Raw genomic sequence first — 24592 nt, 5'->3', positions numbered from 1 at the left:
AAAATAAGTCTTCTATGTTATTAAGAGTTTCCCCACCTCAAATAATCTAGATAAGATTGTCTCAAATCCTCATTCTCTATGGCAATCTGATATCCTCTCCCGTGTTAATCAGGGTTCTCCAGAAAACCAACAGGATGTATATCTATCTATCTATATGTTTATATCATAGATACAAAGACAGAGAGAGGGAGAGAAGTTTATTTTAAGGAACTGGATCTTAGAATAGTGGATCAATACAAAATCTGTAAGGTGGACCTGCAAACTGAAATCCAGGGAAGAGTTGCAGTTCAAGTCCAAAGGCCCTGCTGGCAGGATTCTTTCTTGCTCAGGGGAAATCAGTCTTTGATCTATTAAGGCCTTCAAGTAAAGGCCGAGGCCCACTCACACTATGGAGGGTAAGCTGCTTTATTTGAAGTAAACCGATTTAAATGTTAATTTCATCGAAAAACATCTTCACACAAAATCCAGGATAATGTTTGACCAAATACTTGGATACTGCAGCCCAAATTGGCACATAAAATTAACCATTACTACTGCCCACGATGAGTTTCAAATTTCTTTAAAGATGAAAGTTCTTCTGCTACTAATACTCCTAAATTAGTTTACGAATCATCAGGCTAACTCACATGTTATTGCGAAGCTCACCCCTTCCACTAAATTTCACCCAAACCAAGGAACCAACAGAATTCCATTCACACCTTCTTGGTGGGTGTAACAGACTTTAGCAAATGTTAGGAGACAAAGGATGGGTTCTTCCTCACACCACAAACTGCAAACTGCAAAATAAAACACCATTTGGAGCCGCTCTCTACTCTCCCCCTTCCTTTTCATTTCAAAGAAAAAGCAATCTAGATGCTTCATTGGTCCCTTGATGTCGGCCAAATCACACCCCCAGGATCCTACTTTCCATCCAGCGGTATTTTCCTAAATACAGACACCTGCCTGAGGAGAATTCCTGGAGCAACTGTGGGTCCTTCCTTCATCTCATTCCTCTCAGCAACCAGGTTCCCCCATCAATGTGGTGTTAGAGTCTCTCATTTTACTCTACTCCCTCCAAATCATTCAAAAGAAGGAAAAACACTGAACCTAGTACATTTTAAAATCAGTACGTTCTTCTAGAGAGGGGGCCCTATGAACATCTGGTGAGAAGTGAGGGAAGAAAAGGATGATTTCTACTCACTAGGGGCAGGTGTGGAAAGTTCACACCCACATGATCTCGGGCCCTGTGGTTGAGGGGGTCTGGCTGAAGGATGGCCAGCCAGGGGGAAAGTGCTTTGCAAAAGTACCAGCTGTGAAGGCAGGCGTCACCCACAGGACCGTGTTCCACCCCAGTGCAGGGAATGACAGAATGGTGAAGGAAGCTTGCCTCTGGTGCTCTCTACCCTCCAGTTTTAGGGTGCTCAGTTGGAGTGTCTTCCCTATTGAAATTCACCATCTGATTTCATTTCCTTCTGGAGTGCCTGTCATGTTGGAAAGTATTGTAATCAATGAAACCCAGCTGGTGCTTGCAGTGATTTAATCTACCATCTCGCAGAAAATACACACATTTTTATAGGCAACTCCCAGAAACGCAAGCTTGTCCTTAAGGGAACGCCTGATCCACTGGTGGTTTTTCCACCAATGTGCGAAATGTTTGCGTGACAACTGCCTTCCTTGCTGCCCCTCAAGCCTCACTGTGGCGCCTTGGTCCCCTGACCTCCCAGGTGGAGTGTGTCCTCAAAACTCAGGTAAAGGGTCCAAAGTATCAGCACAAGCAACCTGTAGGGTAAGTGATTTTTCTGGCTTTTCTGCCCTCCCACCATTAGGATTGATGATTGATCCTTGCGGTACTGCATGCATGCCTGATGGTGGGCACCTGGAGTAGGGTGTGGGCATATGTAGATGGGATTCACCTGGGCTAAGACTGGGCTTATAAGAGCGGCATCATGGAGATGCCAGCAGAAGCAGAGAAGCAGAAAGAAGAACTACGAGAAGAGCAGAGAGAACGCAAGAGCCCACGAAGAGTGAAGACTTGCCGGGGTCTAGGAGGCCTGCCAGCTGACCGGCCCCCCCAGCACCCCTACCTGCCGTGTACCTGGTAAATCCCAATAAAAGCCTGGAAGTCACCGAGGGCTCCAGGACTCCTTTACCCAGTCTGCTTAGGTCACAGAAAACCTTCACTGTGCCCCATCCTGCCCCTTACACAACCCAAAGAGGTCTGAGGGTGCAGCTGGGCCCTGCACCGACATTGATCGCGCACTAAGAGAGGCTGAATGGCTGCTGCCAGTGGCCCCGCAGGACACCCACCTTTCCCCAGCGCTGGGCCTGGGTCTTCTTGCATTGCTGCTGTGTCCAGTCCCATGGTCCATGGAGCAGGCTCAGCTGCAGACCTGCGTCCCTCCGGCTGCAACACAAGACACGAGGGGTCGAAGCAGCGCCCGGGTCCCGTGTTGTAGCCCGAGGTGTCCACGGTGTCATGGTGAGCCTGGCCTGCGGGCAGGCCCGCTTCCTTTCCAAGGTGGGCCACCCAGCTTGGGTTTGGGGAATTCAACTTGCTGATCGTTAGAAGGAGCACTCTGTAAAATACAGGCCGACTCTGGGTCATCCTGGCGGCTGCAGGGGAAGACTTTTGGGAGGGACAGCCTGGAGCTTCCAGCACACGCTCCACGTGTAGCCGCGTGGGTGCCCCGTGCCCTGGAGAGCTGCCAGCCTGTGGGAAACACTCCATGAGTGGATGGACACACAAATATTTGTCTACATGCCTTTTCCTTCAAAAAATGAATGAATTGCAGCTGTTTACAAGCCACTAATTACAGTTTATTACAATAATACTTCCTAGGAAATGCGTTCTTACTCTTTATACTATGATGAGAATTTTATAAATGCCTGACTACTATAATGAATTGTGCCAAATTTTAATAAATAGCTTCACTTTGGAAGTAAGGCAGTAAACTCAGCATTACTGCTATCCATTTCCAATGGTCCTGTGGAGGATTTATTACTTATTTATGACTTCTTTTTATTCAAATGCTCCTACATATCAATTTTATGTGGATTCTTGTTGGTGAGTCATTTCTGTTTTTTTTTCTTATCAAATAAAATGAAGTGGTCCAGAATCAAAAAGTGCCCCAACTTCAATTTCTTCAAAGGTGATCATTGACATTTTCCCTCCAGACTCCCTATCAACTAAATTCTTGTAGAAGTCAAGGCTTCATGACTAGGAAGAATAATCTGTAGCATTGTTCTCCCCATTTCGGTCTCCAATAAAGCAGACCCATCAGTTTTGTTCAGTCTTTCAAGAAGGCAGAAGACTTTGAGTACAGATTAGGCATTAAACCAAAGTGTAGATATTAAATATCACCTCGGTTTCTACCAATGAGAGAAGACTAGAATTCCACAGACACAAAGTAGAAAGAAGAGGGATAATAACAGTGTGTCTACATTTGTACAGGAACTTAAAATGGAACCTTTTAGAAGGAAACAAAAAATAATTACTTCCCCTTAAATGATCTAAGAGGTTTACAAGGGTTCTTAGATGGCCTGAATACTCACCATTTTATCTGAGTATGTACAATGCCTCACAGGCACTCATTCCCCAAATAAGTTATTTCCCCCCAAAAAATCCTTTCAAACCATAATCAGGTCCTAGGGAAGCATCAGAGGACACAGTGGTTCAAGTGCTGCTGGCTGTCATTCTATGTCCCTTCTCTGTCTCTTCCTCTCCAGCAGAACCTGATGGATTCCTGAAGGCCGTGTCCCAGTATCCCTTGCGGCTAGAGGCCTGCAACACAGTTCTAACCATGAAGGAGTTAAGTTATGTTTCTGTTGTCATGAAGACTAGCAATATAATGGGCATGCGCTTTTTGTCCATTGGCCTTCATCTTCTTGCTGCTTGAAATATGGCATGTGCTGCCTGGAAGCCATCTGCAGAGCAGGAGGGAGAAAGAAGCCTGGGTCCTCAGTGGACCACAAAGCAGCTGCCTGCCTGCCCCCGGGCTTCCTGTTACAGCCACACACACTGAAAGGCTATTACCACAAGAGCTCCTGTAACCTGCATTCTTTTAGACATGGAGAATATAGCAGGGGCAAAGCAATGACCGCTTCCTTATAAAGGTCACATTCTGGGGAAGACAGATGATATAAAAAAAAGAAAGCAACACATGACAAAAGTAGAGAAGTCTTGGGAGAAAAATAAAGCAGATGTAGGGGACTAGGGAATGCAGGGCAGAGAGGGAGCGTGTAAAACATCACAAGAAGGTGAGCTGAGGCGATCTGAAGGAAGACCAGGCATGACCCACATGACATCTGCCACTAGGAGGGAAGCACAGAGAGAGCAGATTGCATCAATATTGTAGCCTTGAGAAAAAGTCATGCATGGAAGTTTTCTAATCTGAGTTCTTAAATGTTAAATAGAATGGCATTCAACCTTACAGAGCAGAGGACTGACTCCCACGGCTTAAGCAGGCAAGGGGTCCTCTCCTCACAGCATGCCCATTGTGGAAGGCTCACTCTCCCCTCTGCTCACCTCCAGGAATCCCCCAGCAACACTTACCTTGGTCCGCAGAAGCTACTGATGAGGGGAGGTGTCAGCCCTCTAACCTCTGCATGAGTGTTCCAGGGTGTCTGGGTTTTTCTGTCCAGTCATTTCTGGGCATTATCCACTTTTTAAAGACTTTGTTGTTTGCTTGGGACTCAGGACAGGAACTCAGAGAGCTATTGCTAAGCCACCAGGCAGTGGACAGCTCATGACTGTTGGGAGAAGCTCCCTACTCCCCAGGACCTCAGCTTCAAAAATCCAGACACCTGATGTTACCGATGCCTCCAGACAGCTGCCTATTCTGGCTGTTTTCAGAAGGAACTGAAATTTTGCATGTGATTATTTTGACTGTGAGCCAGCAGATTTGCCTTACCGAGTTGCTTAAGAAAGTGGAGGTTTCCCCACTATCATCAGCAACTTCTGACTAAACATGTGTGTGACCTGGGGTGCATTTTGAGAAATTAAGAGCAGTCACAAGTCAGGGCACTGAAGAGAAAGCCCCGCAGTGTTGCAAGACCAGAGAGATTCAAACTCCAACTTGTGCTGGAGCCTGTGTCTCCATACTTGTCAAACAGTGCAGAGGGTGAGGCCACGGTGCAAACCCCAGAAACAGACCCAGAGTAGCTGCAGGCATGTCCTGCAAGTTCGCACCATGCTGGGAGAGCTGGCTGGTTCCCAGTGACCCTAGGAACCAGTAATTGACGTGAGGGCTGGGCGGGGGTAGAACCTGAACTGTGGGGGCTCTCCCACACCTGCCCTTTGGCACATCCTCCAGATGCTGTGGGATGAGCCTTTTACCCCCTGTCAGAAGCCTGGGCCACTTGGGGGCTCAGCTTGAACAGCAGAGGGGCAGAGCAGTCATGGGGTCAGCCTGCCCCTGAGCAGTGGAAACAGAAAGCGCAGTCCCAGCCAGGTTGGAAGCTAAGTCCAAGGCAGAAGGGAGCCAGGGAGGCCTGAACAGTGGAGGTTGGGCATAGTTGCAGGAAGATGTAGAAAAGCCTCCTGTCCCCAACTTGTGTTCTGAGTCTTCTACCCCCAACCCCACTCCTCATGGCCCAAGATGTAACCCATGGCTTCCATGCCTATGCTGAGATGAGGCTGCCTGGTTTGTTTGTGCCAACAAGAGGTCAGAGTGATCAGAGAAAAAATCAGAAAGAAAAAGCTTAGAGTAAAACTCAAAGCTTATGGACCCTACCTGTGAGATGGGGCAACAAGGAACCCCAAGGGGGTGGGTATAGTAGGCTGAGGACAAACTAGAAAAGACGCTTCAGTTGTGAAGTCAAAGAGCATCTGTAGCAGGTAGAGATCTTTTTTGAGGTAGAGGGCCAAGGGCCTTTTCAAGAACAGTGAGGTCTGGAATAGGGTAGGGTTTGGGCAAACAGAAGGAGAATTTACTCATTGAAAGGTCAGTGGCCTTGGTGAAATGCAACTGGATTTCAGGGGGGGGGAAAGAGCCCACCTGCAGTGACCTGGCAGCTTCCCCACTGGCAGGACAGGTATGGTCAAGCAGGACAGACCATAGCCTGCAGTCAAAGGGCCATAGGCTGTGCATCTGGGGAGCAGGCTCATGGGTGTCCCCGGAATGGGAAAGCTCATGACAACCTGCTGGGAGTTTGGCATGAATAAAGGCTGTGCCAGAGACCAGAGCACCTGGAGGAGCCCAATATGTGAATGTCAGCAAAGAACTGGCTTCCTGGGAGTTAGGGTCCCTGGCCCCTCACCACCCCTGAAGAGGACTCCCTGTGTCCAGAGCCAGACACACAGAGTGTCCTAGCATGGGGGAGGGGGCAGTATGGAGGAGCACAGCCCGGGCCATGGTCCTTTCATGCCAAGTCTGCCCAGGGTCTGACTTCAGGGAAGAACCAGAGACCCAGGAGGCAGGTGGCAAGCACAAGGCCTGTAGAAAGAACGGCAGGGCCAAGGGTTCTCCTCATTCACTGCAGCTCCAGAGACCTCCCAAAGACTGGCAAAGGAGCCAGAGGCTGTAGAGCCACTTGAAAAATTACAAAGCAGGAAAAGTTACAAATAACCACCATTACGCAGAAAGGTGGGCTGCAGCGGAGGCACCGGATGTAACAGGTCCATTTGCCTTAGGTTCTATTTGCACTCTATTTCCCTCTATTTATTTTTACACCCCACCAAAAAAACCTGTACATTAAATAGTCACCTTTCACCCATTTGTAATTCTTTCCCTCTAGGGCACCATAAATTCCTTTTATATCATTATCATATTAGAGACCCTAATACGTTTTCTGCCCTTGCCTTCAGAACCCAAGACTTGGCTGCTTTTCAAAGCAAGACAGAAGACCCCATGGGGAAGTGAAGGGTGGGGGCTACTGGTTTATGGCGTTTAATAGAAGGGTCCCATTGGTAGAATCTCTACATCCATTTTGGAAAGAAAGTTAATAAGAAAAAGAAAGACTATGTCCCTTAGCTTCTAGCATATTATTTAGCCAAGGAGATAGAGCAATGGAGAAGGGGTACTGACCTCTAAATCAGAAAAAAAGGCTTGAATTCTACACTGGGATGTCCTACCTCTGTGACTTCAGACAAGACACATATTTTCTAAGCCTCGGATTCCTCCTCTGCAAAATGGGGGTATTAAGAACTGTCCTGGCCTCTGCCCAGGGTTGTTTTCACAGGGACAACAACATAGAGTCTTCTCTGTTACCCCAGAAATGGGAGCACAGACAATAAAGTGTTATATTGATGCAAGATATTAAGATAATTAGTACCTAAGGAGGTTATTCACTTTTGTACCCATTCAGCATTTCTTGAACCTTTAGAATGTATCCAGCTCTCTATTAAGCCCTGGAAATAAGGTGATGGACCCCACCCCCACCTGTTCAGGACAAGATGGTCAGGTTCCGTTACCTGCAGCCAAATGTTCTTTCATACCCAGGGGACAGTCGAGAGGTTAAACCTGTGAGCCGGGACCTAAGTTGTGGAGCTGGAATGTTCTGGGCTCAAATCCAAATTATGAACTAAGTAACGTGGAGAACATGACAGTCCTTGTGAAACAAATTTCTCCATCTTTACTATGTGGTAATCAGTGTCAGATTTTCAGGACTGTCTTGGTGGGGTGAGGCCTAGTGTCATAGAGAACTTGGCCTATAGGGCCTGGAATAGATGGGATACCCCAGGAGGAGTAGCTTCTAAGCAGCCATGTGCACCAGCAATGCTACTTCCTTTGTGGTGACACCTTTAGAAGTGACATGATCGTTTACTTCCTGGCTCCCCATAGAAGCAATCCCCTATCTACTCCTTGCTAGACCTGCCTAGACCCCACCAGTAAGTAAATCTGCAGTTCTTCCTCTGGAAGGAGGAATTTGCCAGTGAGGCAAACCCATAGTGTACCACACACTCTGCAGAGAGAAGGATCTCAGGGAAGGTCATCAGGACTGGCTGTCATAGAGGTGGCTTGGCTCCTGGCACACAGTAGGGCTCAGCACACCTGGGCCAAATGAACAAATGAAAAATTGAAGGTCTGACGAGCTAGCCCTCTCATGGGAATTTCTGCCTTTGCTGTGCACACACTGGGCAAGTAGCAGCAGATGGGAAGGGCCTGTCCCCCTCTAGGCATAGGTTAGGGACTCACCGCCAGGTATGGGTTACCTCTTCTGGGGAGATCCGAGGTGCATCTCATGAAACCACATGACTCCGGAATCAGTTCAAAATTCACCATTGTCATGCTGCAGGTAAGACAGATTTAGTAGATTAATCTCCAAACACTCAAGCCAGGGAAGGCCCTCTGGGCAGAGAATGTCCTAGAGGCAGGGGCCCTACAGCCTTGCAAACACTTTGCATGGGGCCAGGTGACAGTGTCATTTGCTGGCTCAGACTTGCTATCTTCTGATGAGAGCTAGGCTCACCCACCTGCAGACTTTACCTTGCCAGGCCCCTGAAATTATTCCAAAGATGCCTGGAGAGGGGAATCTCCAGGTCTTCCCCCCGGCCCCTGCAACATTCCCCTAAGTGAAGGCCCTTCTAATCCCTTCTAATTGTCCCCCCTCAAACCACCTCTGTTAGTTACTCCATGTCCCAGAAAAGGAAGCTTAACTCCTTAGCCTAGTGTTTAAGATGCTTTACAGTCTGATCTCTGCCCTTGTGCAGCTAATCTCCTGTCAATTTCATAGTTCAGAGGCACTCAGGGCTTCCTAGCCTCCCCCTACCCCACAGTCTTGCCTACACTGTCCTCTCCACAGGGTGTGCTTCCCCATCCACCACAACTGTGCTGCCCACCCTTCCGGCAGCCCAGGGGTCCCTTCTTGTTAGACAGGCCCCCTTCTCACCTACTCACATGCCAGGATTGAAATAAATTTTTGACACTTCTCTATATTGCAGGTATTTTAAACAATAAGTCTTTTTTAAACTCCTGGGTTGTAAACTCCATTAAATCAGGAACTGAATCATGTATGACTTTGTGTACCTTGTGGTCCCTAATAAAATATCTTGAATGTAGAAGGTAAGTAATAAATATTTGTTGGATAAATTAATATTTAATTACTTCATAAAAGTTCCCCTTTTTATCATGGAAATGGCCTTTTTTCTTCCACAGTCACAATATAACAATTCAATATCTCACAAGCTTTGCTGATATCATTTTCTTGAGTACAGTTATTAATAATTTGTCTTAAAATGCTCATTTAAGTGCCCAATGTGAAGATAAGAGGTCTGCTTTTCTGTTGATGCTCACACTCAGCCATAATTATCTGTCATAAGAGGCGGGAAGAGGTGTGAAGATGAAAGCTCGGAAGGTCGGAAGTGCCGCCTCAAAATCCTGAAATGGGGGGCAATTAGCAGTCTTGAGTGCTGGGGGGAGGGGATGATTAACTGTGTGTGAGGCCATTTGTTCTGAATGTCACAGAATTTAGTATCTCTCTCTCTCTCTCTCTCTCTCTCTCTCTCTCTCTCTCTCACACACACACACACACACCACACACACTTTCTCTCTCTCTTCCTCCCCCCCAACTCTCTCTCTCTCTCTCTCTCTCTCTCTCTCTCTCTCTCTCTCTCCCTTTCTCTCTCTCTCTTTCTCTCTCTCCCCAGAATCTTCTCCCTGCTGGGAAGGAGTACCCATAAATGTACCGGTCTGGAGATAACTGAAATTTGTTCACTCAAAGGTCAGAACTCAAAAACACATAATGGTTCAGATGACACAGCCCAGTCTTCCTAAACCTGAAATTCTCAACATAATTCAAACTATCATTTATTGCTCAAGTTCATTATCATTAACAGTATTTACCACACTGCAGTCATCATCCTAGATTTTCTCAGAAGCTCTATGCCTTTTCCTCTCAGATGCTAAAATATTTCATTTCTGTATCTGCCTTTCATAAACTTCTCATCACCAATACTGTTAGGTTCTCTGCTGGCATTCCAGGAGGGGAAAGCCCTCTTGTGCTGTTTGTAAAAGCCAGAAAAATAGCCAACCAGGCTGTTCAGGGCTGTGTCTGAAAAGATGAATGTTACTAAGGTAGAGAAAGAGTGGCTCTGGTTGTACTTAGTCTAGAAGGGCTGAGATCTTTTCCTATTAGCTCCTTGGCTCCCTAGAAAGTTCCAGTTGTAAGTAGAGAAATCCCAATTCCAAATGAAGATGGTAGGCATGCTCTGTAGCAATGGGAGCATAATCACCACTTTGTGTTCAGTAATTTAGCTTGAGCACAACAGCATCATTCATCGCATTAAATTGATGTCACTAATTTGAATTTTATTGGTTCTGTAGTTTTTATTTTATTCAGAAATTTGTTTTGACTTTATAGCTATATATGAGCTTACACATATTTAAGCAGTATAATGATAATAAAGGCAGCACTGGGGGCCCATAAGAATTTTTCTCAGTCTTGTCTTGCAAAATCTCCCTGGGTTTGTACCAGGTGCCTGACACTTGGCCTGCTTCCTGGGGAGGCTTGTCCTTGACTCTGTTATTGCTTAGTGGTTGTTACTGATTGGCACAAAGTGGTAATAAACATTCCAACCAAAGAAAACAAGATGGCCCACGGGGGAAGTAGGTTATAAAGGGGTCACTCAAATCATCCAGAATATACCCATACTTGTGTTTTTATTATCATCCAAATATCTAAGTAACTCACTTCAAAATAAAATTTATTTTGAGATCTTTGTAGCTTCAGAACTACAGAAAGATCCTATGTATCCTTCAATGTTTCCTCAATGATAAAATCCTGTGAAAGTATAGTAATATCACAACCAGGAAACTGACATAAATGATGGCAAAGCACCAGTCTTGATCAGATTTCACCAGTCTAATATGCACTTATTTGTGTTTATTTTTATATATTTAGTTATATGCAATTTTATCACATGTAATTTCCACCACCACAGTTAGGTGTAGACCAGGTCCATCACAAGGACCCCTTATACCCCCTTTTATATCCACATACCTCATCCCACCTGCATCCTTCCCCCTGAGAAGTCCCTAGGAACTAGGAATCTCTTCTCCATCTCCAGTTTCATCATTTCAAGAATTTTTTTCTTTGTTGTAATTTTTTCCAGATTTTATTAATTTGTCCATCATTTACATAACTCTATAATTTTGGAGGTACTCTTCACACCTCTATATGTGCACCTGTTTCATTCACCTTACACCAAAGCTCTTGCACTAATATCCTATACCCGCCCATCACCTGGCCCTTCCTCCCTGCCCTTTGTTTCCTCTGCTGACCAGCATATTGTTCAGAATCTAAGATTTATTTTTCCTGTGTTTTGGCAGCTTATTTTCTTTGGTTATTTATGTTCCATAAATAAATGAAATCACCTGGTATCTGTCTTTCACTTTCTGGCTTATTTCTCTTAGCACAGGCACCTCAAGATCCATCCATTTTGTCCCAAAATACACCGTTTTGTCTTATTTTTTTTAAAAAAGATTTATTTATCTATGCATACAAGAGCTGGGGTACAGGCCAGAAGTGTGGGGAGTGAGAAGATCCACCACAGACGGAGTGGGGAACAGAACAGGCAGATTGACTGAAATAACCTGCTGAGGGGAGCAGCGGGCGAGACAGGAAAGCTCTGCCTCGCCATGTAGGTTTCTCCCTGGCCGGGGGATCAAACTCTTGCTGCAGAGGCTGTGGATTGTTTCATAGCATGGTGCTTAACCCCTTGCGCCACCAGGGAGGCCCTCATCTTTCTTTTTAACAGCTAGTAGTACTCCATTGAGTGTATGTCCCACAATTTCTATCTCAAGTCATCTGTCAGTGGGCATTTAGGTTGGTTCCAAGACTTGGCTATTGTGAATAATGCTGCTATAAATCTTTCATAGTAGTGTTTTCTTATTTTTTGGGTAAATACCTAGTAATGGTACTATTGAATCACATGGGATTTCCTTTTTTTTTTTTAAAGGAAACATCATGCCATTTTCCATAGAGATTGCACCAAATGACACAAGAAGGTTATATAAATGGAATCATAACAGTAAGCAGACTTTTAGGACTGGTTTGTACTCAGCACAAATTTCTTAAGTCCCCAACAAAATGCAATGTATTATTAGTAGTTTGTCCTTTTCATTGCTAAGTGGTATCCACGGTATGGGTGTACCACAATTTGTTAAACCATTCACCCACTGCACTCCTGGATTGTTTCAAGTTTGGGCTATCACAAATAAAGCTGTTATGAACATTTCTGCACAGGCTTTTATGTGAACATAAACTTTCACTTCCCTAGGATAAAAGTCTAAGAGTATGAATGCTGAGGTATAAGGTGATTATGTTTACTTTTATAAGAAACTGTCAAATTTTTCCAGAGGCACTGTACCATTTTATCCAACAGAACTTATTTAAAATTTCTCATTGGACTCACTTGCAAAACATAGACTTGGTACAGATACTGGAGAACTAAAATGATAGCAGGTGTCTCTGAAGATAGGAAGAGGAAACCGGACAGTTTTAAAAGGGGAAACAAATTATTCTTAATGAAGAGAGACCGGAAAAACTTAAGTTTCAAGCAGTTTTCTGCCTCCCAAATGATAAGTCTTGAGTTTGAGGCAGTTTCCTTGCTGTAGAATAAATATTCTAAATGGCTTGTTGGCCATTCATATGTAAAACCAGCCCCACCTCCTCAGGTCTGAGGGTATGGTACAGCAAGGTGCCTTTCAGCTGACCTGCACCCCTGAAGCTCCAGCTGCAGGGCCCCTCTCTTGCCCAGGTCATTTCCTAGACCCTGGAAAGATAATCATGTTTCTGTAAAACTTCTAAAAGTAAGATATTTTGACAACCATTGAGTGAGACCACTGCGTATAACTATCCCAAACTCCTCCTATCTCTCTCTCTGTGGGCCGGGTGATGGAATGGCCATGGGCATTTGGGGGCTCCAACAAGGGAAATAAGATTGGAGATACATTTAGTTTGGATTTAGTGGGATCCAATTACATGGTCCACAGTCACTTCTACATGAACTCAAGTTATTGCCAGCTGCCCAGGTACAAGAACATCCTCTAGGAAGAGGCTCTGGAGCTGGCCATGAAAGTTGAGGGCCCATGGACATACTGTCACAAGCATACCTGGCCAAAGAAGCATGTGGGTAAGAGAAGAAACAAGACTTGAAGTACACAAAGCCAGAAGCTGGTCTGTGGAAAATTCCTTGAATCACCAGATGTGTACAGTTGTAAGCAAAGGATTCCATTCTTATTGACCCGATTCAGAACAAACATTCTCTCTTGGCAAGAACAGTCTCCATAATGAAGCTTATACAATCATAAACACACTGTTTTCTTTTTCTCTGATAAAACTTTATCAAAATTTCTAATCAGTCCTGGGATATAATGCACAGCGTGGTGATTATAGTCAACAATTGTGTATTTGACAGGTACTCAAGAGTACATTTCAAAAGTTCTCATGTAAGAAAAAAAAGTCATGTGAGGTAGTTGATAATGTTAAATGTATTGAACTTATTGTGAGCATTTTACAATATAGACACAACCCATCACTGTGCTATATGCCTGAAACTAATAGAACATTATATGTCAATTAAATCTCAATTTTGAAAAACAAAACAAAATCCTCTCTGCAGGTTGAAACACACACATAAGTAATAATAATCTCTGCATTTGTGGGACATAAGCCAGTAAAATACTCCCAGCAGAGAGGACATCTCAGTGGGAGTCATATGTTTCCTGTCTTCCAACACAAGAGATCTTTTTAATATACTGACACATCTTGTCCCAATGAAGTCTTGTCCCAGGTGAAGTGAAATTTGATCAATGGTGCAAAAGGAAATTATATTAATTAGAAATTATGCTAAATAGAAAGTATTATCTTTCCATCCTCTGTAGAATCTGATAAGTAATCAAAGAGTATGCAGTTAAAAAAAAATACAGTAAACCATAAAGCCATGTCAAGCTGTTAATTAATTAAAATATTAGATCATTTTCCCGGATTTTGTGCTATTGAAGGTATTTTTCAGCATTTTAACATTTGCAGTTTCCTGGGTTTTTTTCTCACTCTATATAAATATTCATTTTCATAACTAGTCTGTATTCACACTTCCGTACTCTGCCCCACTCTGAACATGTTCCTTTGGGAGACACACAGCATTGTCTGGATGGACTCAGAACTGTTCCTGACTATTTCCTGGGATATCTGGATATTTTTTTTCTGGTCTCACAGTAGAGATTTAGACTGAGAAATAGAGCGATGAAATCTGCCTCTATCCTCCCACAGGAGGAGGCTGTTACTCAGCCAGCCACTTACTCAGACAATTGAGACCCAAGTCCCCTGAAAGTGCTGATGTTGCACATTTGTATTCTTAAAGTCTCTGGAGGCCACAGGGTGGGACTCTGGGGTTAGAGAGTGGGCCTTCCCACTGTCGCACATGCTGGGGCTGAAAGTGGAGCTAACGTCAGACCTTAGAGTTGGGCAAAGGACATGGGGCAGCCACCAGAGGCAGCAGACTCTGCTCTAGGAGTGAGGTCCAGAGCTGGTTTTTTCTGGCAAAGTAGTGGAGGCCCTGGGAGGGTCTCTGAGGGTAGCTCTGCCTATGGCCCCCATGGGCTACCTCCTTTTTCCCGCTTATCAGTTGCTCTCTGGTGTACTTATCTTCCTCTGTTCCAGGAAGGCCTGGGTACCATGACCCAACTCAGCCATTCTATGGGGACTCACAAGAAGTCCTGTCTTACATTTGGGACCTGTAGCTTTATGGAGAATAGCACCTCCTGAGCCAAGCTCCCAGAAGGGTAGATAGTGGCCCAGCATCAGGGCTTGGAGGTGGTGCCAGAGGTGGTGGGGGGTTTGCCCCAAGCCCAAATGAGTGTGTGCCAGTGAGACCCTTGAACACAGCTGTGGTATATTTGGAGAGATCCTATTATAAATAAGCAATAAGCTTGCAGGGATTAAACTAGAAGTTTAAACTAAACTAGATGCCCTTAAGGGCATCTAGTGTCCAAATCTTAGTGTCCAGGCTGCCTCTGGACAAGGGCTAGGACCCCTGGTTGGGGGTGGAATCAGGCCACAGGATTTTTCAAAGCTCTCAGGCTATTTTAGTATCCAGCCAAGATTGCGAGCCAATAAGCTATTGGAAGTTGGGCATTTGAAAGGAAATGTGACCTTATTTTATAGCCATAGTCCAGTGATAGCAGGACTTGCACTACCTGTATGTTTTTGTGACTTTATTAAATTCATCTATGAAAACAGTGGGACATGTCAACCTCCAATTCATTGTACTGACGCTCTCTGTTAAGCTTCTCAAAAGCTGGCTTCATTACCATTCCCCCTCTCCTCCTCTTCCAATCCCATCTCAGTCCTGAGAGCAGTCCAAAGGAGAAGGGGAAATAATTCGGGTCATCCAACCTCCCTACCAATCCCTGAAATGACTGGCCTGCTGCTGACCACATCCTTTCTCAAATCTCATTCACTGCCTTTAACACCAGTGACATTCATGGGCTCCCAACATCCCTGTAAAACCAGCCTCAAACCTATGTGCCCCACACATTCCTCTTCTGGCTCTGACCCACTAACACTCTTCTGTGGCTAAGCTCCCACTGACCATCTAGTGGGTATCTTGGCCCCAACTCCAGGATCCCACCAGCAATTAGGCAGAGCACCCGAAGAGGCTTCCTCAATTCTCAAGCACTACACACCCTGGATTCTAGGTCTTAAAATTCTGGGAGCTGGCCTTGTCTGGATTATATCTGAATCCGGCTACACCATGGAGAGGAAAGTTTTCTTACCCAGTGGCTCTTCCATCACCTCCCAGACCTCAGTCGCCAGCATAGGGCTCATGCCAGAGTGTGGAACATCCAACCTATTCAAGGAATCACATGTTTCATCACAATTCAGAACCATAGAAGAAAGGCCTAGGAACAGGAGACAGGAGTCAGACTCACCCCAGTGGTAGTTACCCACTAACAACATATCACAAACTTAATCACTTAAAACAACATATATTATCTTTCAGTTCTGGAGGTCAAAATTTCAATTTGAGTCTTAAGAGACTAAAATAAAGATATTAGCAGAGCTGCATTCTATCTGGAGGTTATAGAGCTGAATTTGCTTTCTTACTTTTTTTTTTAAGTTTCTGGAAAGTACCTACATTCCTTGGCTCATGGCTACATCACTCTGATGTCTGCTTCTGTTGTCTGACCCTCCCCACCCTTCCTACAAGGATCCTTGTGATTATATTGGACACTCCAGGATAATCTCTCCATCAGAAAACCCTTAATCACATCTGAAAAGTCCCCTTTGCCACTGGAAAGAAGCATATCCACAGGTTCTGGGGGTCAAGATATAGACATCTTTGGGAGCCATTTTTCATCCAACCACAACTCCCAATTTGCTCTGTGATCCTAACCAAATCACCCACCTCTCTGAGACTGCATCATCTTGTTATTATGATGAATTGAACTAATTCATGTCTTTTAGCTCCAAAATTCAATGATTGTGTGATCTTGGGCTCATTAGCATACTCAGGTGTGATGGGAGCACAGGGTGGGTGCTGTTGCTCTGGGTGGGAACGGAGGCCGCACAGCATGGAGTGGAGACCAGGTCTCTCAATGTGTTTCCCGGCCCAATTTAGCTTAGCATATTAAAATATGCTCCAAGTTTCTTCAGAACTTGGAGCAACATCTGAAATATTTTTAGGAAATTAAGTTTTCTGCTTTTTTTAAATCTCACTTTATCTTGAGTAAAGCTGTCTCATGAAGCAAAGATAACTCTTTGCTATTCTTCATGGATTTAGATTTGCAAATTCAGACCTCAAAACAGTGTTTATTTTCCTTAGATTCTTCACTTAACTAACATAACACATTGTTATTTCCTATACCCACTGCCTTCAGCTATGTTGCATGGAATGACTCTGTTCCCTCCCTCAGTGATATTCTGGTAGAGCTCAGAGCTTATCCTCAGCTCAGTCCACTTCACAGCTTCCATCAAGCCTCCCATCTACCCTGTCTCTTGTCAGGAGTGGGGAGGGGCCTGCATGGAGCACATGCTTTCCTCCATCCCTCCAACTGGTTTCTACTCTTCAGCTTGAGGGTGGAAGAGTGTGCAGAAGAATCAGCCAGAAGGAACTAAATAAGTAGCATCATATTTCCAGTGTCTCAAGGCCAATACTGCTAAACAGCTGATGTCCTCTGAAGGGGTTCTTCAAATGCTGGCCACCTCTAGGGTAAGGCAGGCTTCCTCAAGGGGTAAGGCAGGCTTCTTCAAGGGGTAAGACAGGCTTCCTCAGAGGCCCACAGGACTCCCCACTGCACCTATCCTCACCTGGCACAAGAGTGACATGCCCCACTCTACCTCTTACTATCCCACCCCAGACTTTGACCTCCAGCATTCCCTCATCCCCATGTGCTGAGTTCAGTGATCAACTCAGCGACCACTTGACCTAGGGGAATCTCCACAAATTAGGTCACAGTGTAGAGCAGGACTGAATGCTCCTCCATTGTAGGCAGTCTCTCCACCCCAGCGCTTACAGGTTCTTGCCCCACCACCCAACAAACACACTGCATTTACAGACACTCAGTCAGAGAAGGGCGTGCTAACCGCCTCTTCTTCTAATCATTTGTTTATTCAGCACACACAACAGTAGCCAACCATGAGACAGGATCAGCTCACAGCACTGGAAATGTAACAAAGACATAAATCCCTACCCTCACTGAACCTACAAATAAGTAAATTATATGTTATAAAGGGAGAGGAGAAGGAAGTGAGTAAGGTAATGGGGGGAAATTGCCCATGGCAAGGAGGTATTTAAATAGGTTGGTAAGTGAAAGCCTCCAGAAGAAGGTGGAATCTGAGCAAAGATTTGAAGGAAGCAGGCTCTGTGGCGATCTTGGGAAAGAAAGTGACAGGCAGAGGGAGCTGATGCAAAGGGCCTAAGACAGGTGCCTGTGCACGATGTTTGGTGAACAGGGATGACATCAGGGAGGCTGGAGTAAAGTGAGTAAGGGGGAGTAGTGGGAGGTGAGCTTGGACAGGTAAGTGGGTAAGGCAAGTGACAAAGAACTATACAGGCTACTAGAAGTTCTTTAGAGCCTACTCTGAATTCAACCAGAAGACTACGGAGGGAAGTGGGCAGAGAAGTGATAATATTGACTTTAACAGGTTGCTTCTAGCTGCCCCATGAATAGACCATAGGGAAGCAAGGGCAGAAGCAGGGAGACTAGTTAGTGAAAGTGCAAAAACAGAACACAAACAGGGCAGCTTTCTTCCCAAGACTGCCTCCCTACAGGAGTTTACTTTCACAACCCTTTTCCCTTTGAAAAGCAGCAGGTCTCTGCCCACCTGTGTCTATGCATGTGCTCCTTTCTTTTCCTTTCTCCTTTTCCTAATCAACCTGTCCTTCTTAAAATGTAAAAAGTAAAAATGAAATGTAAAGAAACAAAATAAAAGTTGAAAAAATGGCTGAGGCAGGGGGAAAGGCCTCTGCCTCAGCCATTACGTAACCTTTAAAATACTCAGTTGTTAAAAAGATTCTGTACAGCAAAAGAGATAACAGCCAAGACAAAGAGACACCATACAGATTGGGAGAAAACATTTGCATTCCATACAATTGATAAGGGACTTACGTCAAAGATCTACAAAATGCTTATACGACTCAACAAAAACAAAAAGAATCAAAAAAGTGGGCAGAATTAAAAAGTGGGCACAAGAGCTAAAAAGACACTTCTCCAAAGAGGAAATACAGATGGCCAACAGCCACATGAAATTTGCATTTCGGGGAAATGCAAATCAAAACTATAATGAGATTATCACCTTACACCAGTAAGAATGGCCCACATTAAAAAAACTAACAAATGCTGGCAAGGATGTGGAGAAAAAAGGAACCCTTTTCCATTGCTGGTAGGAATGCAAACTGGTCCAATGACTATGGAAACCTGCATGCAGGATCTTCAAATTACAAAAAATGAATTTACTATATGACCCAGCAATTCCACTCCTAGGAATCTACCCAAATGACACAAAAAACATAAATTAGAAAGAAACCTGCACTCCTATATTCACTGCAGCACTATTTACAATAGCTAAGATATGGAAACGACCTAAATGCCCCCAAAAGATGAGTAGATCGAGAAGACGTGGTATACATACATGATGGAATACCACTCAGCAATCAAAAAAGATAAACTCATGGCATTCACAGCAACATGGATGGAGCTAGAAGGGATGATATGCTCTGTTGAAATAAGGAGAAGGAAAAAGAAGGAAAAAGAAAAATATCAGATGATATCACTTACAGGAGGAATATAGAGAAACCAAACATAGGGTCGAAAGAAAAGAGAAAAAACTTGTAGATAACTATAGATATGAGGCTTAAAGCAGGGGAGAGGGAGGAAAAGGAATCAAAACAGGGTGTGGGAAGAACACAAGGGACCAGGGTGATGGTTTATAGGTGATGTGGTGGTGGGATATTTACAGGTGTAAATACTGTAAAAAATATGAACAACAGCATAAAAAATTAATAAAAGGAAAAAATAAAATAACTCAGTTGTGTCCCTTAGATCATTAACATCTTAACTCCCTTAAAAGGTCTTAAGCAAACTTCCAGCATTTTTGTGCTGTTTCTTTACTGACAGATGAATCATGGAACAATGACCCAGATCACCCAGACCAACCAAACAGCACCAGTAGTGTTACAGGACAGGGAGAGGGGCAGCCCAAGCCCCGCAAACCTGCCTATTCTAAATGGGTTCTGCCATCCGCCGCATCAACACAAAACATAGGAGACTTTAATGAAAAGGAACTTTAATAAAACTAGGAAACAATACAGGTAAGGCAAAGAATCTAGTTTCTAAATGAAGCACCCAAAGTTACCCGTCCCCTCGTGGGTAAAAGTCCATCCAAATGGGATTGGCCCAGAGCAAGGCCCCAAGGCCTGCCACAAGTCTAAAGCATCTTCCAGTGGGGACCCACAGAAAAGGGTCACAAACAACCGGACAAGCCCGGAAGGAAAAGAGCAAAATCAACATCAAGATAAAAGCTGCCATTGTCACCTCCCCACGGGTCTCACCCACATCTGTGTCACCCAGTCCACGACCAAAAGACAAGCGCAGTTTCTTCACGTGTCTCTAGGCTCCATGCGCCTCCTCCTGGTCTCCTGACTCCATCCTGCTTCCTTCCTCAGTCTCTTCTGCAGCTTCTCCTCTTTCTGCTCAGCTCCACCCTCCCTTGGGTGGGGCAGGGCACCTCCCCCTTTCCTGGGGACCACCCTGTTACAATCCTCCCTTTTAATTTTTATTAATAGACAAAAGACAAGCGCAGTTTCTTCACGTGTCTCTAGGCTCCATGCGCCTCCTCCTGGTCTCCTGGCTCCATCCTGCTTCCTTCCTCAGTCTCTTCTGCAGCTTCTCCTCTTCCTGCTCAGCTCCACCCTCCCTTGGGTGGGGCAGGGAACCTCCCCCTTTCCTGGGGACCACCCTGTTGCAATAGGACGACAGCAGGAACCCCTCTAAACTCAGCTGTTTTCTCAAGATAGTCTTAAAAAACCCCGAAGTCCCAAGAAGGGAGACTGTTTTTCTAGGGGGTGACCCCACCATCTCCCATTAGTACCATTTTATGAATAGCCCTGTTTTCCTAACCCAGCTCTTGTGTTTGGCTCACAAGTAGCGGGCAGAGCATGGATCCTCCACAACATTTGGAATCTACTTTAGTGACCAAGGTGAGGAATTATAGTGGCTTGGACCAGAGTCGGTGCAGAGTAGATGGGGAGAAAGGACTGAATTCTTGACATATTTTAAAATAGAGTCAACAGGATTACCTGATCTGTTTGATAAGAAGTATAAGAAAAATGAAAGAAATTAAGATGGTCTATCTGAGTCAACAGAAAGATGAAATTGCAATTAATTGTGATAAGAGGAGCAGAATGGGTGGGTGGGGGGGAGAGGATGTTGTGTTTACACATGTTCAGTTTGAGATGTCTATTTAGGCATTTTGGTAGAGACATCAGAAAGGCAGTGGATACATACTCTGGGACTTCAGGGAAGAAGTCTAGGCTAGGCTAGACACACAAATGAGGACCATTAGCATATAAGTGATATATAAAGCCACAAGACATGGGAAAAAAATAGAAAGCCCAGAAATAGACACATAAATATAGTCAGCTGACCTTTGACCAGGGAGCACAGACAATTAAGCGGAAAAGGACAGTCTTCTCAACACAGCTAGCACAATTCTAATACTGGACCAACTTCCTCATGAAGTCTGCTTTATAATAGCAGCTCATTCTTTTTTGGTTTTTATTAATTAATTTTTCTTACCTCATTGTAGTCCCCATAGTTCTCCCATCACCGCCTCACCCATGAACCATCACTATATTCCCTTGTGTTCATCTTTCCCATTTTGACCCCACCTCCCTTGCTGTATGACTCAAATCTATAGTCAGCTTCTTAGTTTTGACTGTTTCTTGACCTTTTGCTTGGTTTCTCTATATTCTACATATAAATAAGGCCATCCAATATTTATCTTTTTCCTTCTGCCTTATTTCGGCTAGCATAATCCCTCCCAACTCAATCCATATTGCTGCACATGGCATGAGTTTGTCTTTTTTGATCACTGAATAATATTCCATTGTGTATATATACCACAACTTTTTGATCCATTTGTCTATTTTAGGGCATTTGGGTTGTTTCCATATATTAGCTATTATAAATAGAGCTGCAATAAACATAGGAGTGCAGGTATCCTTTCAAATTGGTGTTTTTGTGTCCTTTAGGTAGATTCCTAGGAGTGGAATCACTGGATCATATGTTAGATCCATTTTTAGTGTTCTGAGGAAACTCCACACAGCTTTCCATAGTGGCAGCTCATATTCTAAGGTGCATCCAAAGGCATAAGTTCTATCAACGGCATGGAATTTCAAAGGGAAAGTAAACAGTAAAGAAAAAATAATCTAGGTGTTTACTTTCTCAAGGGCCATTCTAAAATCATCAAGCAATTATAAAAGTGTGGTCTGTCAACCAATGATTTCAACCATAGTCAGCCAACAATTCTGAACTGACCTTTCATCAGAAGATGTTAAAGGTGTATCACACAATAGGCAAGTGTACCTTTTAACATATTATATTAGCTGTTACCAGATTTTTTTATTTTATGAGACTGGACATCAACTCACATAAAAACAGTCAACTTGTCTTGTATTTTGCTTCACCCCAGGGGCAGGGCAGAAGGTATATTTGCAGAGCATACCTTGTTTCCCCAGCACAAACTTCAGACAGAAAGTTATCAGTTGCCTGATTTGGGAGTAAGAATGGGGTGTGAATACAAATGGGCAAGAGGTTTCTTTTCAGGGGTCATGGAATGTTCTAAATTAGATCATACTCTTTAAATATATTAAAATCCACTGAATTACCCACTTAAAACAGGTGACTTTCATGATATATAGATTTATCTCAATAAAACTGTCAAAAAAAGGGCCTCCCTGGTAGCGCAAGGGGTTAAGCACAGCACTGTGAAGCTATCCACAGCCTCTGCAGCATGAGTTTGATTCCTAGCCAGACAGGGAGCCACCCACATGGTGCAGCAGACCTCTCCTGTCTCACCCACTGCTCCCCTCAGCAATGTATTTCAGTCTGCCTGTTCTGTTGCCTACTCTGCCTCTGGTGAATCCTCTTGACACCCGCACCTCTGGCCTATATCCCAGTTCTTGCATGCATAAATAAATCGATCTTTAAAAATAAATAAATAAAACTGTTAAAAAAGAGAGGAGAAAAACTGTCTGTGAAGATGGATCCTGCAGGAGGAGGCTGGGAGGGGAAACCGCCAGCTCACTTCTCAGAAAGCAGAGCTCACCTTCAGAGCTATTGGGTCTGGACACACCAAAGTCAAGGAGAAGTCAGGGCTCTGTTCAAAGTGCAGCCAAGAAAGCCTCAAATAAAACAAGATCTAGCACCTGGTGTGTCTGTGTGGTAATTCAATCAATAAAGACTTGACCAGCAATCCACAAAGAATTTTATCAACTACTAAGGACTGTGGTGTGTACAGCTCTTGGATAAGTAGTAGTGACCTTCAGAGATAGATGTTCCCAATGAAGAACCAAGATCGGTGTTCATATGACCAAATGTTCTGTCTTTGCCCTATACCAAGCACAGATTCCCACTTTCTCCCTGACAGTTTCAGCTCAGTGGTTGGTTGGTTTGTGTTTATGGGTTTGCTTCTGACTGTCTCAGAAAGCAATCTTTCCAAAGCGATATGATTCTCAGTCCCAATCCCTTGACCCCCCCCCACCCCCAACCAAAATCTCCTGTGTGATGATAATCCACACTTGGGATGAGATGTCACTAGTTCAAAAATGCAACTCAGTGTGGTCCCCTGTAAAAAACTGCCTAAACTAGCATGGGCTTTCTCTCAACACCAAACCACTAAAGGGTAGAAGAGAGTAAGCCTTGTCTAGCCCTTCCACTAATTGTCCCAGCCTTCCAAATTCCAAACTGTGGCTGACTTTCACAGCATGGAGACACAGTGATGGCCTGAATACATGGGGCTGCTGAACAGTAGGGAGCAGATTGTCTAGGTTTCCTAAGTAGGTTTTGTTTCCCTCTGGTTTGACGCTGCAGGTTTCCTGATCCGGCACCTATCTTGTTTCTATCCACCCATCTCTCTTCTACTGTTCTCATGCCACACACATCCCCACTCTTCACTTACTGGTTCCTGGTGCCCTGGACACTGCAGTTCAGATGACCGCCATCCACACAAATCCTTCTTTCTGGCTGACCTGAGCAGAGGCCCAAATCCTGACTCCTTCTCTTGTTCACTGAGCACCCCGATCAAGTGGCTTTACCCATCAATGCTTCAGTTTCTTCATCTGTTATGAGATAAAAGGGTTAATATCAGAAAAGTGTTCATTAGCAGAGTCCTGCACCTGGCAGCAATTGCACTGTCACCGTTAGCATTTCCATGGTCAGTAAATGGTCCCATTTTAATGCCTTTGAGAGATCTTCAGGTTTGGGACATGTGCCAGCCATCTTCCCTTGCCAGCTATCTTCAGTATCATTGTTTGTGGCTCAGGGATTGCCATTTTACTGTCACAGATCTTTTTCTATTTTCTTACGTGCTATTGCTAAAGATGGAGATTGCTGGGCTGCCAATTCTGAATAACAAACATGCTGGCTGTAGCTATTTGTACTTTTTCTATGGCAAACCAAGACCAGAGCACCCTGAGCACTTGCCAGCCAGCGAGTGCAGGAAGCTCTCTATGTGCCTGCACTGTCCCTATTCCTCCTTAGCTCTCTACCCCTGGACGGAAGCAGAAAGAAGAGCAGCATAGCAAGCATCCACATTTGCCACTGCAAAACCTTTGTCCTCCATAGTCACTTTCTCTTCCCAGCTCTAATTCTTTGCCCTTTTAAACCAGAACTATTATTACTTCTAATTTGCATTGAATGGTCCCTTAGCAACCATTGCACATGGACTGGGACATCAACTTGCTTCTAAAACTGCCCAATTTACCAAAATGCAACTTAAAATGTGATCAATGGAAATACAAACAGTTTTCACCGCATCCACATACATAAATATCCTCCCTTACAGAGTAGCTGCATGACTGCCAAACTTGACTAGAAAGCACAGTTTAGAAGAATCCCAGTTTTCCCTTGCCATCAATAAAAACCAGTCTTATAAATTTATCTACCCTTGA

General features: G+C 44.4%; 1 long non-coding RNA gene across 1 annotated transcript in view; it reads right to left on the bottom strand.

Moving 5' to 3' along the window:
* The window catches only part of LOC119243099 (uncharacterized), a 61531-nt gene that overhangs the window by 11268 nt on the left and 25671 nt on the right, over positions 1-24592 (bottom strand). Inside the window, exons 5-8 of the long non-coding RNA XR_008551374.1 lie at positions 23602-23761; positions 15696-15769; positions 8115-8208; positions 2287-2383 (exon numbers count right to left, since the gene is read on the bottom strand). This is a non-coding gene — a long non-coding RNA (uncharacterized LOC119243099). The remainder of the gene's footprint in view (positions 1-2286; positions 2384-8114; positions 8209-15695; positions 15770-23601; positions 23762-24592) is intronic.

Source organism: Talpa occidentalis, unplaced genomic scaffold, assembly GCF_014898055.3.
Source record: "Talpa occidentalis isolate TD23 unplaced genomic scaffold, MPIMG_talOcc4v2.1 talOcc4.13, whole genome shotgun sequence".
NCBI lineage: Eukaryota > Metazoa > Chordata > Mammalia > Eulipotyphla > Talpidae > Talpa > Talpa occidentalis.
The sequence above is the reverse complement of the archived record's forward strand: the minus strand, read 5'-3'. Positions and strand labels throughout refer to the sequence as shown.